Raw genomic sequence first — 17,006 nt, forward strand, 5'->3', positions numbered from 1 at the left:
TAGTGTTGTGGAGTACGAAAAAGCACAGAGAAATCAATTTCTCTTTCCTGTCTCAGGAGACTTAGTGCCTTTCATATTGCTCATGGCTACAGTAGTCTCAGCTTTTTATCTGCGTTCCCTAAACTCTAAACATTGGCAGTAAATAGGACCATATTCAGAATGATTGAAAATGCTTTATTTGCCATCATTACCACTGTTACTGATAAATTATTAAGCTCCTATTTGTGAAATTGCTGAAATGAGCATTGTATGAAGCAAGTTTGATATGAATTCTCTGGAGGTTTAATACTTAAAATTGTGCCTGAAAATAAAGGCTAAGTATGTACAGGATTTTGAAAAGTGGAAGAAAAAAAACCCAATATGTTGAGAGGCAAGAACAATAGCATCTAGTTCTGTGTTCCACGTCTTTTATTGAACTCTCAAGCTCTTTAGTTGTTAACTCATTTTTAGCATGTTCCAAGTGATCCAGACCTTGTAAGACTCTTCATATTTTAAGTCAAGTTATTGACGGTGTCTTATTTTATCATTATACGTTTTCTCTCTCTATTCATTTGACAGACCTATAAAAGTCAGTATTTTAAATCATTTCATTTTTGGCTGCTGTTTCTTTTGCTAATGACAGTACTCTTCTAAGCAAATACTGGGGTATAGAAAAATAAAACTGTAACTATAGACTATTTAGAAAACAGAATGAGATCACTGTACATCTGTACTTCTTATGTCATGTGGCCAGAACAGTAGTCCGAGGAAAATTCGTAGCCACAGATATTTTCACATTAACTGAGAAAGATTAAAAATAAATAAGCCTACTAGCCAACTCAAGAGTTATAAAAAGAACAAGAAAACCAGTATGACAGAAAGAGTAAAGACTTAATAAATGTAAAGATGGATGAATCAGAAAGCAGAAAGAAAGGAATTAAAAATTAAATGCATGATCTTGTTGTTTGATTAAACAACAAAAAAATAGGTAAATTTCTGGAAAGAATAAAGGGGAAATGAGAAAAAAAATTAACATATAACTAGAAAATATAAAGGGAATGTAACAGTGAATGGAGTATTTTATGGGAAATATTGTATAAAGTCCATGAGAAAACTGGAACATCTTAATGAAATGAATGCTTTTCTTGGATACTGTAAACAGCGAAAAGGGACTCAGAAAGAAATACGAAACCTGAAATTACTGACAATATAAGAAAATTTTAAAAGAACTTTTCCTCCGAAATATGTATGGTCCAGAATCTTCAACTCTGAATATTTTATTTCTTCTACATTTTCAAGTATTTGTAAACATAGACAATGTTAGAAATCTTTCTGTACCATTTTCAACATGGTAATACGAGGACTGGAGAAAAGAATCAGCGGTTGAAAGGGAACCTAAATATTCTTCTACAAAAATGGATTTAAAAACCTAAAGAAAGAAAAACACAGCACCTAAGTCCAGAAGCATGTTAGAAATCATCAAACTGAGCTTATCTAAGGGTTGGATCAGTGTAAAGAAATTTTAAACTATAATGTACCAAGTGGTAAAAATTCTCGGATCATATTAATAGATACTGAAAAGGCAGGTGATACAATTCAATATAGGTTATTGAATACAATTCAATAAAGGGAATTTTCAGTAAACTAGGAATAAAATAAATTTGATATATCTCATGATCTATCAATTTTAAAGTGACTCACCAGGGAATTCCCTGGCCATCCAGTGGTTAGGGCTCCACGCTTTCATTGCCGAGGGCACGGTTCGATCCCTGGTCGGGCAAGTAAGATTCTGTAAGCCAGACAGCCCGGTATGCGTGGATGCATGCATGCATAAATAAATAAATGAATGAATGAAAATAAAGCAAATCACCAGAAAGGGAGCAGCTATCCCTTCAGGGTGAGGAAGAAGACAAGAGCCCATGTGATTGCCACCGTGATGTTTCCCTGTTCCCATAGGGCCACTACAGTGAGAAAAAACAATAACATCACACGAGAACATACAAGAAGATCCAAGGCTAAGGAAGGTGTGTTTCAACTATTAAAATATATTCACAGTGGTCGTTCATGCGGGTAGTAGTATGGGTATTTTGTACTTTTCTCTTTTTGCCTCTCTGTATTTTCTGTACAGAACTTCTATTCTTTTTTCTATTGTTTTTAAAAATGAGACAACAAACATTGAGAAATCATAATTCAGAAGAGAAGAGATTTTCTTCTCTTTTCAAATGAGTGGTTTATACTGACAAAAACTCAGCATTTTACTGTCTTCAGGCCTCGTCACATAAGTGACTAAGTAAAAGCAGAAGAGAGACATTTGATATAGTTATGAAGTTTTAAGGCGAAAAGAAGGCTGAATCAGATTTCTATCTCGCTAACAGGGCTTTGTTCCTTGATGCAAATAATCAGCTTTGTTACCATCTCTGTCTAGTCCCTCCCCGCCCCCAGGATGCCTTTATCTAGTGTAACATTTCCTAAGATAACTTCATCTAGTCTGACTTTATTTTCAGGGGTCAGTTATGCGGGCCCTTATAGGAAATTTCCATTTCATCTAATAGTGAAATTTCTGGAATGACTACTAAGCTAACTTTTGGCCAATTCTCTCTCTAGTACAACTTTTCCTGACTCTGTGCCCTGGCAACCAAGGTGAAGGAGATGAGGAAAATCTCCTTAAGTGGAGTTAGCCAACAGCAGTGGGTCATCTATGATAAGCTATCACCCTAACCAGGAAGGGGAAATGAGAAGTGTAGCTGTTGGTATTTTTCTTGTTGCTGCTTTAAAAATCCAGATTGTCCGTTTAACAGCAGGGTCACCCGATCTACTTTTTCCATTCATGGTTTTCAAGCAATGAGGTGGAATGTGGGGACTGAACACATGGAGAGGCGGCGTGGTAGAGAGGAAAGTCCTGACACTGACCTGCTGGGGGGCTTGATCAGCACCTGTAGAATGCCCACTAGGGGAAAGATTCTTCTCCACTCACTGCCGTAGTCCTCAGAGCATCTCTGAGGTTTCTTTACAATTTCAGTTTTGATCAGTGATGACCCTGAGACACAGTCGGGTTCAGTGTGGTGGAGATAGGGTTCAAGTGTAAGTCATCCAGGCTGGTAAAGTGACACCCATTCCACTCCCTGTTGCCAGCAATGCCTTAAATACTGGATCCTCGGTTTCCTCATATGTAAGATGATTATACCACAGCAACTGTGGGGTGCTGTTTTGAGGATTAGAGAAATAATTCAGCAAAGCTAGTTCATGGTCGGTAGCTCCTAATTACTGTTGTGTAGCTGCACTGAGCAATGTAGTTGCTTAGCCACATGTTTCTACTTAAATTAAATTAACTTAATAAAAGTTCATTTTCTCAGCAGCACTAGCCCCATTTCAAGTGCTCAACAGCCACCTACGCCTAGTGGCGTCGGTATTGTATACATAGTGTACAGTGCAGATATAGAACATTTCCATCATCACAGAATGTTCCATTGGATCGCACCACACCATTAACTTTTGATTTTACACAACTGCCAGAGCTTAGCGCTGAGCAAAACCATTCTCTTTGAGTTGGAAACTCTCCTGAATGTTTACCTGTGGAGGTGAGAGTCTAACGAGGCCAGTCTTGGAAGGGTGTCCTTTGTTCACCAGAGATAGAAAGGAGTGATGTTTGTTTCCTAAATTAAGAGAGTCTATCGATACCCCAGAGATATTTCAGCCCTGAAAAGGTGGGAAGTTCATGCCAAGGTAGACCTCCAGAAAGGACTAATGCTTTCCACCGTGCATTTAACCAGACAACAACAGAAGAAAGGTGGGGGGAGGATTCCGACTTTTGGCTCAGCAGAGAAAATATTCTTTGGAGGTAGAATTTGGAAAGGACAGCTAATCTGTTTTCCAAACAGATTTTCGTAAATAACTGACAGGAGATGGGCTGCTTCTCTCAAAGCATTAACCCAGATGATGGGGTTAATCATTAAACCTTTTAGTTGGTGGCTTGCTTGTTTGTCTGATATTCTAATCCGGGTCACAGAGTGGCTAAGGCAGCTTTAAGAGAAGGGTGGATTTTTTTCCCTCCGTTTGTCTTGTGTTTTCCGCTTTGAAAGAATGTTGTGGCTGCTCTTTTTTCTAGTGAGTGCTATTCATGCCGAACTCTGTCAGTCAGGTACGTAAGCCTTGAAACTTCAAAATAGATGAACAGTTTTCTAAATGATAGACAAGTCTCTGCCTGAAAGACTTCTTTATTTTTCTAAACCTGCCGTCGTGTCATGGCTTGAAAGTTGAGCCTGTGAATGTTTTATGAGTTTGAAATTAAAATTTCAGCCATTTAAGATGATTGCAGTTAAACTTCCAGGTGTATCTGGGGCAGTTTACTTGCAATTCTGTTGATTCGAGTTGCATTAAATATTAGGATCTATCAGGTTCCATTTTGGCAGATTTTATCATCATATAGTTCTCTCTCTCTTTTCTCTCCCTGACAGATGCAAAAAATGCTTTTAAAGTGAGGCTTAGTCTCAGAACAGCTCTGGGAGATAAAGCAGTAAGTGAAGAAACTTGTATGTTCCTTTAAAATTTTGTTTGCTGATAACACTGCTTTCTCTTCATAGTTATCTTAAACTTGTATAGATTGCTTCTAAAGACGTGAAATCTGATATTTTCTTAAAGCAAAAAAGATTGTAGTGAAATAGAAATTGTTAGTAAAGTGATTTTGCCTGAAGTATTTAATCTGCAGTGTGTGCTGGAAAATATGTGAAGTTTTGTGCTGCCCCAAACAATTTTGCAAGCCTGCACGTTTCAGCCTAGCAGAGTGGAGCAGAGGGGCCTGAGTCAGGCTCTCAGGTGTGGGCTGGGCTCTGCTCCTCACCGTTGTGGTCATTTGAACTTTGTCAGTGACTTTTCTCATCATTGAAAGGAGGGCACGTTTCACCAGCATGAGATCTTTCATAGCACAAAACGTTGCAATTCTCAGGTGAGGTTTCTTCAATTCTTCTCAGATATCAAAGTAATAGCATGAAATATATGCTTATGAAATTAAAGTTAAAAAAATACTCATGGGGCTCCGGTAGCTATAGGAACAGTAAAGACTGTTGAAATAATAAGATGGAGTTGTGTCATTCTAGTTTCGGTTTTCGGGCATGGTCTGTGACCATTTTCCTGAATAGAAGGTGATAGTAAGACGCTTCAGGCTAGAGATGATAAAAGAGTGCTAAAGATACTTGGAAGTATTCAGTTGGCAGGGCAATCCACCGTTTTGTTTGCTCGCTCCGTGAGTAATAATCATTCTAACTGCCACCATTCCTTGAGAACTTAGTTTACTTTTCAAGCTGGGACCCTCTTAATCACTTTGCTCACATCAGCTCATTTAGCCCTCACAACAACCCTTTGAGGAAGGTGGCATGGGTATTCCCATTCTCATGAGGTGGATGAGAAAACTGAGGTGCAGAGACATTACGTGGCCTACTCAAGATGTCAAGTCAGCAAGGGGCAGGGGTCAGGTTTGAACCAGGCAGTCTGACTGCAGAATCCACCATCTCTGCCAGTGCGTAGGGTTGCTTATCCCAGGATCCTCTGAGGGCAGGCCCCGTGCTGGGTGCTGGGGATGCAGTGCAGCTAAAACAAGGCTTATCCTTGCCCTTGGGGAGCTTATAGTAGTGGAATTTGTTGCATATTAATGAACCAAATGCAAGTGTGTAATCTTGACAAGCATTACAGGGAGGAGAAGTACGTAGAGGCTTTGGCCTCACGAGGGGCCGCAGGAACTGGCATTTGTGTGAGGTCTAAAGCATGAGTAAAAGTGAACCAGGGGATGAAAGGAAAGAGGGTGGAGGGACCAGCACATGCAAAGGCTTATTATAGGAAGGAACTTGGGGAGAGTGAAGGGTGGAAGGAGGGCAAGGTGCCTGGAAGTGGAGCAGTAGGGAGGACTATGGTGCATGATGAGCTTCGGGCGGAAGGAAGGGTCAGGCCAAAGAATGTGTGGGCTGTGTTGAGGAGTTCTGATGTTTTTACATATATATATATATATTTTAAATTAATGTATCTATTTATTTATTTTTGGCTGCGTTGGGTCTTCATTGCTGTGCACGGGCTTTTCTCTAGTTGCAGTGAGCGGGGGCTGCTCTCTGTTGCTGCACACGGGCTTCTCGTTGCGGTGGCTTCTCTTGTTGCAGAACACGGGCTCTAGGCATGCTGGCTTCCGTAGTTGTGGCACGCGGGCTCTAGAACGCAGGCTCAGTAGTTGTGGCACGCGGGCTCAGTAGTTGCGGCTCACGGGCTCTAGAGCGCAGCCTCAGTAGTTGTGGCGCCCGGGCTTAGCTGCTCCATGGCACGTGGGGTCTTCCCGGACCAGGGCTCGAACCCACGTCCCCTGCATTGCCAGGCAGGCTGCTAACCACTGCACCATCAGGGAAGTCGTTGATATTATCTGTAAAGCGACGAGGAGTTTCGTGGAAGGAGTGTCATGACCGAATTTGTGTTTACAAGACACTTTGGCCACAGTGTGGAAGACAGAGAGTCCAGGCGCCTGGAGTCGAGAGGAGGACCCAGTTGGGCAGCAGGTGGAGCAGTGCAGGTGGGAGATGATAGCTATTTGGAGTATGGTGTGTTGGTGGATAGAGGGGGCAGGGAAGGGATTTCAGAGCCACGGGGATGGGCTGACAAGGAAGAGAGGACAACGGGTCAAGGATAAGCTTTTGTTTCTAGTTATGCAACTGGATGCATGATGGCCCATTTATGAGTCAGGGAACCAAGAACCAACAAGAAAACCATGGCTTTAATTTTGGACTTACTGAGTTTGAGGTATTATTGACAAACAGGCAAGGACAGAGCTGGCTTGAGATACACGTTCCTGCGTCACCTGCACTGAGGTGGTAATGACAGTGCTGAGGGAGAAAGCGGAGGGTGGCAAGAGGAGAGGGGCGAGCCTTGAGCTTAGCGATTCTTGAAAGCTTAAGGCCCTTGTAGAGGAGGGTGAACCTGCAAAGGAAGCAGAGGGGCAGGAGGACAACCAGGACGATACTGTATCACGAAAGGGAAGAGAGTGCTTTCGGTTGAAGGGACTGTTCAAGAGCATCAAATGTGCTGTTGAGAGGCCAAGCGAGGCGTGACTGAAAACCGCTCATTGGGTCATTGGTAACGTGAGAGAGCCGCTTTGTGGAGTGGAGGGATTGGAAGGCAGATGGTGGAGGAGATTAAGAATAAGTGGGCAGTGGGGCTTCCCTGGTGGCGCAGTGGTTAAGAATCTGCCTGCCGATGCAGGGCACACTGGTTTGAGCCCTGGTCCAGGAAGATCCCACATGCTGCGGAGCAGCTAAGCCCGTGTGCCACAACTACTGAGCCTGCGCTCTAGAGCCCGTGAGCCACAACTACTGAAGCCCATGTGCCACAACTACTGAGCCCGCGTGCCTAGAGCCCGTGCTCCGCAACAAGAGAAACCACCGCAATGAGAGGCCCGCTCACCGCAACGAAGAGTAGCCCCTGCTCGCCGCAACTAGAGAAAAGCCCACGCACAACAACGAAGACCCAACACAGCCACAAATAAATAAAATAAATAAATTTATATTAAAAGAAAAGAGTAAGTGGGCAGTGACCGTGTAAAGACAGAAGGATGGACAACTCCTTTGGGAATTTTGGCTCTGAAGGGCAGGAGAGAGACAGCAATGGGTAGAAGAAGGAGGACTGAATAAAGTGATTTCGTTTTGCTGTTGTTTTAATCGGAAAGAGTTGCGCATGGTTCAGAGTCAATGGACAGCCTCCAGTCAGCACTGAATGCACAGAAGCGAGGGGAAAACTGTATTGTTTAGATCCTGGGAAGGGCCGAATGGAAGCGTTCCTAATAGAGGTGGACAGAACAGCCGTTGACAGGAGGAGAAACACCACATCTGGCCCTTCGGGGGAGGATGTGGATAAGACATGTGCCTATGGGGGAAGTTTTGTACTTGGTGTCAGGAGGGCGGGGGAGTGTAAGTGGATGACTCGAGATGTATCAGTAACTTATAAAACAAGAGCGCCTAGTGAGAGTGAGGTTTGAGGGAAGCACTGAGATTTGGGGAGGCCTGAAGGAGCTTTGAAATAGTCATTGTGAACCACGAGAGAGAGAAAACTGACGGAGAATCCTAACGGGATCCCGGGCAATCTGGGAGTAGGTCATCGTGAGTTTAGAGTTAAGCCACAGAACCTGTTTTGTGATTTTCTCCAGTTACACTTGATTACCACCTAAAATGTGGGGTCAGCCACTTCAGTTTGCTAGGGCTGCTGAAACACAGTACCACAGATTGAGTGGCTTAAACGACAGAAATTTGTTTTCTCTCGTTCTGGAGGCTGGAAGTCCAAGATCAAGGTGTCAGCGGGGTCGGTTCCTTCTGAGTTCTGTGAGGGAGGGATGTGTTCCAGGCCTCTCCCCTTGGCTTCTAGATGGCTGTGTTCTCCCTGTGTCTACACGTCTTCCCTCTGTATGTGTCTGTGACAAATTTCCTGTTCTTTCAAGGACACCCGTCATATTGGATTAGGGCCCACCCTAGTGATCTGATTGTAACCTGATCACCTCTGTAAAGACACTATCTCCATATATATTGGTTCCATTCTGAGGTACTGGGGGGTTAGGATTTTAACATATGAATTTCTTTGTAGGGGGGTACAATTCAGCCCATAATACACACATACACTCAAGTTTTCAGCTAAGAATATAAAAAGTAAAATTGTACCGGAGTTAATAAAGGGAAGGAAGCTGAGAAGGGGAGTCAGTTTATGAGGGAAAGGTGAAAGGGAAGAAGGGAATCAACTGTTTATGTCCAGGATGAGATGTGCAAATTACCTATTTGTTGACTGGCTACTAACACTGCAGATTTGGAAGAAGATAATGCAATGGGAAACACACCACACTTACAGTGATAGAATAGCCGGGAAACTCTATCCTGAACATTATGGTGACATGATTTATCATGGTCACCAGTCTTTATTGTATGAGGAAGGTGAGAGAGAGACGCAGACAGACAGACACACACACACACACCAACACCAGTGTGGCCACAGTTAGAACCCAGTGGACCAATTTTTACCCCATGCCTCTTCACTTTACCTTCGGTTTTACTTCTCTTTCAGTACGCCTGGGATACAAATGAAGACTGTCTCTTCAAAGCGATGGTGGCTTTCTCCGTGAGAAGAGTTCCCAACAGAGAAGCAACTGAGTAAGTAAGCAATGAAAAGTCTATATTGATTGTTTGCAAGTATTATTTGAGACAGGACATTAATTCAAAACTCAATCTTGAAAATAAGGTATACATCTAATTTTTAAGGGACCCACGTTTTAATTCAGCATTAAAAAGAACCTTTATAATCTAGCTCAGGTTATAGTTCATATCATGTTCTAACAATGCTCTTCATTCAATAGGCACTATGAAGAGAAATATAAAACTTTGTAGTTACATGTCATAAGCTATGTACATTTCTCTCTCTCTTTCTCTCTCTCTCTCTCTCTCTATATATATATATATAATATTATAAGTTGAAGTTGTATAAGTTGAAGATTAAGATGCTGACAAGGTAGGTTTCATTCTGAGGCCTCTTCTTTCAGCTTGTAGGCAACACCAAATCTTTGTAGGCTCACATGACCTCTTCTTTGTTGAGGGGGAAGTGGCAGCGGGGAGAGTGAGCATTCTGGTGCCTTTTTGGATGAGGGCGCTAATCCTCTCTATCAGGGCTCCACCATATGACCTCATTTAACTGTAATTATCTCCTTATAGGCCCTATCTGCAAATATTAATACATTCACATTAGGGGTTAGGACTTGAACATATGAACTTGGAGGGGGGCAAGGGGATAAGTGCATAGCACTCATTTTGAAAATAACTTACATATGTATAGGTTCATCGCACCGTTGGTATCTGTCGTAGCACCTTGTTTATTTTCTTCAAAGCCTTAGTACAACTTTTAACAGTTTTACATTTGAATCTGTTCTTCCGAAGGATTCTTCCCTATTTGTGGTGTTTCCTTCCATCTCCATTTGTGATTAGGGTAACACTCCTGGTTTCTCTCTACTCCCTTACTTCACTCTTCCCTTGAGAGGTGAAATGACTGATTTGATTGGTGGGCTGGAAGGATAAACTGGGCATGGGTTCGCTTCTCTTGAGGAGCCGGCCTGCCCTCAGCACGCATTTTTCTGCGCTGCCCCCCACACCAAGTACAGAATCAGGCCCTGCCTGGGCAAGCTTACACACCCACGCGGCTGTCCGTGCTGTCCAATGTCAGTTGAAAAATTGAAAAGCACAAACCTAGATTGGGGTCAACAAATTGTTTTCCTGTAAATGCTCAGGCAACTTGAGTCCCAGCAGTACTGCTCTCAGGCAGCTGAGCGATGAGGGCTGCCTCATGAATCGGGATGTGTTTAAGATGCAGTACAAGTGCTGCCGCATAACGGTGGCTGCTTCTTTACATGAGCAGGTTTCCTCTATGGGAAAGGGCACCACACAATGCAAGATGAATTGAAAACAACTTCCCAGACAGGCTGCCTCTCCCGAGTGTGGTGGGTAATAGAAAGGCACCACTAGCTTGGCAAATGGATCCGATTTTAAATGTGCTTTTCCGAGGTCTTTTGGTGCCAGTGTGAGGCAGAGTGGATTCTAGAGGGTGGGAAGTATGCCTGTTAGGATGGCTTTAGGGATTCAAATCTTGAACATTGGCCGGTTTTTTAAATCGTTTTTTTCCTATCCTGTCACTGCTTATTTCTATGGATAGTGCAGAAAACTTAGAGCTACCGAGATGCACTGGGTGGAAGATGTAAAGAGTAACTCACTAAAGATAGTCAAATAATGAACAGAGTAATGAAGACTCTTCGTCCCACCTTTCACTCAGTCCTAACTACGGTATCTCATATCAAGCGCGATCACCTCCAGTGACACAGGGCTCAGTGTCTCCTCTGCATATTTGGGAACGTACCGCCAGCCTACCCTTGACCCAGTATAAGCTGGATTGACTCTGCCAGAGGGTGTTCTTCCTAAAGCGAGGTCCTGGCCACATCCATGAAGGACTTGCAGGAGAGCTGAACGGGTCCAGTCACCATGACCCCAAGCGGGCAGTGGAAGAGAAGGTCGAGGTTCTGAGAGGCAGAGGGCGAGGCCCTGCAGAGCGGGTGCGGCGTGTCCACGGCCTTCCCCGCAGGACAGGGGCGGGGATGGGTCCCGGTGCGGGTGCACCACGCAGCCCGCTGGGAGCTGACAGCTGGGTCCATGTGATGGGCGCCCACTAGCGCCCAGGCCACACTAGTGGCCCCCTTGCATGTTCCCCTGCCCACTTCAGGTCAGGCAGAGCTGCTAGCAGAGAGAGGAGTCGTCTGCGTCTGCGAGAGGAGAGAGGGGCACATCCCTCCCCAGCTCGCAGACGTTCCCAGGGCCACTTCCAACTGCCACCGGAGTAGCAGCACCTGGAGCGCGAGCCACCGTGATGGTGTCCCCAGCCACTGCCACTGTCCCGTGGGTGGAACAGAAACCGGCGCCTGCCTCTTAGCTGGAGAAGTCTGAAGGCAAAGGCTGGCTTGAGCCTCCATGGCTGGGTGAGAGAGGGCGGCTTTGCCAACAGCCTGCACTGGGACGGCTGCCTGCACTGGGACGGCTGCCTGCACTGGGACGGCTGCCCGCCCGGCCCGGGGCCAAGCAGAGGCCTCCGGAGGGAGCTGCACGAGTCGCTGCCTGTGAGGCCCGAGATCCAAGTGCAGGGCAAAGGGAAGGCGGCAGAGCGGGCAGGGAGGGGCGAGATGGAAGCCTTCGGCCCTGGCCAGAGTGCGTCGTCCTTGTCAGGGGAAGGGGCAGTGCACAGGTCCCCAGACGGTCTCCTGAGGCCCCCCGGGTGCACTCTGGGTGGAGAACGCTAGGACCCGCCCCGGCAGGGTCCACCAGCGGCCAGAGGGCAGCACAAGGAGCCTGGCTAGGGAAAAAGAAGCTTGCCTTTTTCTCTCCTGTCGGATCCCCGCGCTCTCCCACCTCCCTTTTCCATCCCCCGGTGAGCGGGACTGCGGGGAGGTAAGGGGCGAAGAGCAGGAGGGGTGGAGCCAGGAGAGTAAAAGAACAGAGCAGGCCTCTGAGGCCAGCACGGCCCGGGGCGAGGGAAGCCCTGTGTTAGGGGCGGGAAGACAGTTCGTCTAGGTTTTGATCAGACCAGACCGGCCTGAGTTCTTTAAGGGCCAGAAGTGACAGGCAAGCTCCATCGCGCCTCCTCGAGATGCTGTCAGGGAGTGAGGGAGAGAAAGAGCTGACAGAGCGCCCAAGGCAGTGGTGTGAGAAGCAGAAGCCTCTTCTTCACGGCGCTCCCCTGAGGCCGCCTGTGCCCTACACTGCTGGATGGGGGCCAGAGAATTAAGTAACCTCTGTTGGAAGCCTGCTGTGTAGGCTGCTAGGTAGGCCCTGAGATGTAAATGATGGGTAAATCCAGGTCGCACACAGCACAGGCCCACACCCAAGAAGCCGGCCCTGGGAGTCATGGAAGACGGACGAAATGTGACAGAAACAAGACAGTTCCTTTGAAAGCATTACTTACAAATCTTGATATCCAGTGGTTTTCTTGCTCTTCCCTGGATTTTCTTAAAAGTAGAACAGAAGAGGGAAGGACAAGTTTATGTTGTCTGAAAGTAGAAAGTTCTGGTTTCATTGGATCAGATTACTTGAAGGTTTCTTGGGACTTTGATTGAAGATGGTAAACAGGTGTTTTCAAGTTTTTATAATAAGGTTTAGGCCAGGTTTTCTGAAAGAGTTTCATAGGAATTTTTAAATGTTGAAAGTATTATCTCAGGAAAATATGATTGAGTTTAAACTTTAGTCTATTTTCCAGGAAAACAGAAATCTAGTTGCCTGGTTTACTCCAATATTGGTTGTTTAGAATAATTTATCATTTTTAGCAGGAGAGGCAGAAGTCTAACTCAGGCCTAGCGTTCCCTTTCTGAGTAACATGATGTAGGGCACGGAATGGATTTCTTCCTCTGCCTAATTATTCAAGGATAAGCCTTGTGATCTAAGAACGAACGACATGCTCTTGTATCCACGGTAAGGGGATTAACGGTCTCGTGCCTGTTAAACAGCAGCCCAGCTCCTGTTTAGTCCTTTGATTTCCAGAAACAAGAGCCCGATTCTTCCCACCCTAGTTGGCCCTGTCTGGCGCCACTGATGAGGAGTGGCAGTGGAGCCAGTTCTGAGACAGTTACCTTCAGACCAGGGCTCCCCACACTTGAGGGATGGGAGTGGCCCTTTCTACCCTTTTAGTGATTTGCTGACAGGAGCGACTGTATATGTGTAAATACTACAGCTTTGCGAAGCAGTCGGACAAAATTGTTATTCCAGTGAATACAAAGAGTTCCATCAGACCCATCTATATTTACAGATCTTGAAAGTGTAGGTTTGCTGTTTAGCTGTGCTGATGCCATTTCAGTCATTTATTTATTTATTATTTTTATTGAGGTATAATGGACAGATCCCGTTGTATTAGTTGCGGGTATACGGCACAATGATTTGATATTTGTGTGTACTGTGAAATGATCACCTCAGTAAGTCTAGTTAACATCCGTCACCGTGCATCGTGATGTAATCTTTTTTCTTGTGCTGAGAACTTTGTAAGATTTAGGCATTTCAGTTTATTCATTACATCAAAACATACTTTAAAAGACACGTTTAGTTCAGTAAGTGCTGTCGGCTGATTAATGTTTCATTTTGTGCAAATCTTAGAGGACATTCAGTGTGGTCACATTTAGAAGAAAGGGCGTGGAAGAAGTCACGCTGGTTGGACATAATCTATCACTGGAAGGAATCTGCGTCTTTTGGTCGCCAAGTAAATTATCTACCGAAACCCGTAAAATCACTCTTCGTGGTACTCCCTTTAGCACCCACTTTCCTCACATGTACACTTCCTCTTGGCTACCTCTATCTGCACTATATTCAGGAGTCTTCTTACACTAGAGAGTTGTCTGTGTTATGTTGTCTGAATATTTGTGATTGGGGAAACAAAGTTTTAGGGAAGTAATCTCCCTCCTTTCCTTCCTCCCTTTTCTGTTATTGCCGTGCTGGCCCAATTTACTTTCTCAGTTACTCTCTCTTGGAGTAATGTAGAAACAGTGAGTAAAAACAGTGGAGCTCATTACTCCGTTCTGTTAGTTCATTCATCCACCTATTCACATCACAGTCACTGAGCGCCCACACGGGCCACACTTCAGGAATACAGGGCCGCACAGGGCAGGGTGGACTTGGGCCTTGGCCTCGTGGCCCAGGGCCCAGAGAGGTCTTGTGTTGCAGATGGACAGAGTGTTTGATAGGCTCCCAGGGAACGCTCAGCTGATAAAATTGAAAACGGTGCTCAAAGCTTGGAGACTATGAAGCTCTACTGTGGGTAGAAATTAGAGCCCCTCCTGACAAAGACTGTGGACAAACCACGTGGAATCCAGAAGCCCTGTGCCCTCCCCTCTGTCCTGGGTCTGTTCTCCGACGGAGCATGGAGCCTCGTGGGCAGATCCGGGCATCTCGGGAGTTTTGGCTCCCACTTTGGTTTTAATCTTCTGGTGAGCTCACACTGTGACCTTGATCTTCAAGCGTCTTAATAGCACTAAACTCCTAGACCCGGCACTTATGGGCAGGGTCGTGCAATCTAAATGCCCCTGCAGTAGAACGCTTTTCCTAACCCTCCCTAACCATAGCGGCTAATCCTTGTTAGCTCTCGGTAAACATCTGTGAGTGAATGCTTGACGTCCTGGCTCTTAAACCAGGGCCCCGTCTACTGGGCTGCAGTGGACACAAGCAGACGGTGTCCCACCCACCATTTCCCCCTCGTGTTGCACCTGAGTCCCCTGGGCGGATACTCCCACGGTGAAGGTGGCGGGAATGGCCACAGTAGAAGGAGCTCCCGGCCGCCTGCATTTTATCTCTTGTTGGACCTCAGTGTCTTACTCTTGAGGTAGCCAGGACATCCGTTAATTTCCCAAAGGGTCATCCAGACAAGGAGGAAGCCCCAGCCCACGGGGGTGTCTCCATCGTCCTCTGCAGCCTCTGCCTTGCAGCTGGCTCCAGAAGCAGGGCTGTGCTTTCCCCTGGCCCTTTCCCCACAAGCTCGCTACTTTGGGAAGTGGGTTTACTCATTACCAGTTCAACCGCCTGGATCGGAACAAAATGTAAACACATCTCTGTAGTTCTGTTTCTGTAGTTGATATTTGTAGAGCAGAAGCTTACTGTTTTGTGTGCTTAAAACCTTTGACTTACTTTTCCTGGCTACACCATCATGTAGGAGGGATACTTACTGCTCTTCTGCTGAGGAAGACCCTAAGCAGTTAACCGTACCCTCACTGACACACGAAGGTCTCAAGCCCTTTCTGGTAACTCACGCAGAGTGCAGTGCCTTGTCTCATGTCTAGCAAATGGCAGGGAGTAAACTTCAGAATAAAAGCTTGATTTATAGAGTTTCAGCCCAGGTTGTTTTGTATGTAACAGTAACTGTCTCCATTGAAAATGTTGAGTTTAATATTTTCAGCCAGCAATTTTAATGTTTTGGACATCTTTATTTCTAAGTAGATAACATATTTTCCTGTTATTTGCTGAGGTGCTGTGTTAAAGCCTGAGTTGCCACCCAGTGGAAACACGGAATGAAGGACTTGAATTCGTAGTAAGGGATAGCGGGTTCCATGGTGATGGGGACAGAGGAAGCGCTTGGGCCACAGTGTGTCGATGCAGCTTGTGTGCATCCCTCCTCCTGCCTTGGTTTCTTCACAGCACATCTCCCCACCTGTCAGTGTGTGTACATTTATTTAAATGTTTACCTTCTGTCTCTGCCCCCTTAGAAAGCGTGCTCCATGGGAGGGAGAAGGGGCTTTGCTATGTTTACAGCTCATTCTCTGACCCTCTAAAGGGGAAACCTTGAAATTCACGTTTGAACAGTATTTGAAGAGGCTTTAGATGGAAAGAACAATACAGGCAAAGTGTCCAAATGACCATTTACTTGGTTTCCGGCCCCCTGTATTATGCTAGCAATATTACTTTGTATATATATATTTTTTGATTTATATAAACGGCTTGTGCTACCCATAATATGCCACTTCCCATCTTTTTCATTTGACAGTGTATTTTTGAGATATACCTGTTTAAAAAAAATGTGTAACTCTAGATCGGTAGTTCCCAACTGGGGGTGATTTTTGTCCTTCAGCGAGTGTTTGGCAGTGGCTGGAGACATGTGTGATTGTTTTTACTGGAGGAGGTCCTGATGATATCGAGTCCACAGAGGCCGGGTTTGCTTCTAAACATCCTGCAACGCACAGGGCATCCACATCATAGAATTATCTGGCCCAGACCGAACAGTGCAGAAACCCTGGGCTCTTTCTTTCCTTTAATCTGTGGAATAGTAGTCCCTTGATAGCAATACCATATTTACTTTATCCCTTCCCCTGTTGGTGGACATTTAGGTTCTTCCAATGCTCTGCTCTGACAAAGGGGGCTGCGAAGAACATCCTCACCAGTGTGTGTGTGTGTGTGTGTGTGTATGTGTGTGTGTGTGTGTCTGTCTGTCTGTGTGTGTGTGTGTGTGTGTGTGTGTGTGTGTAAGAGTGTTTCTGGTGGCCGCACTGCGTTCTAGGAAACACTTCCAAATGCCGCTTCAGAAGGGCTGGACCTATCAACACCCACAGCACTGCCTGGGATTCCAGTTCCCTGCATCATTTCCAGCATTTGATATTTTTTAACTTTTCAATTTTTGCGAGACTGAAGATGATAAATGAGTAGCTCATTTTAAAAAACCGCATTGTCTGATTGTTAATAAGGCCCAAAACATGAGTCATTCGCACCCCACAGCATTCTGCAAAGTGGGGGATATGTTTTTGCCAAGCACACACCACTTCATTTTGTTCCTCTCTGTGTCTTTGAAAAAGGCACATTTTGGGAGACCGGGCGTGATGTTTCTGCCAGTAGAGGGCACTGTCCCTCAGTGGCTCTCCACCAGTGTCATTGTGCACCGCGCGCCCTGCCCCTCGCCCCCCAAACATCTGGCAGGGCCTGGAGACGCGTTGTATGTTTACAATATGGATTATCTACTGGCACCTAGAG

The 17,006-nt window shown here is 45.5% G+C and overlaps 1 protein-coding gene across 1 annotated transcript in view; it reads left to right on the forward strand.

The window, feature by feature from the left end:
• The window catches only part of LOC115849737 (ubiquitin-like modifier-activating enzyme 1), a 120,431-nt gene that overhangs the window by 4,979 nt on the left and 98,446 nt on the right, over positions 1-17,006 (forward strand). Inside the window, exon 2 of the mRNA XM_060293115.1 lies at positions 9,052-9,137. The gene's annotated coding sequence lies outside the window, so the exon portion shown is untranslated. The remainder of the gene's footprint in view (positions 1-9,051; positions 9,138-17,006) is intronic.

Source organism: Globicephala melas, chromosome Y (genome assembly GCF_963455315.2).
Source record: "Globicephala melas chromosome Y, mGloMel1.2, whole genome shotgun sequence".
In the NCBI taxonomy this organism is placed as follows: domain Eukaryota; kingdom Metazoa; phylum Chordata; class Mammalia; order Artiodactyla; family Delphinidae; genus Globicephala; species Globicephala melas.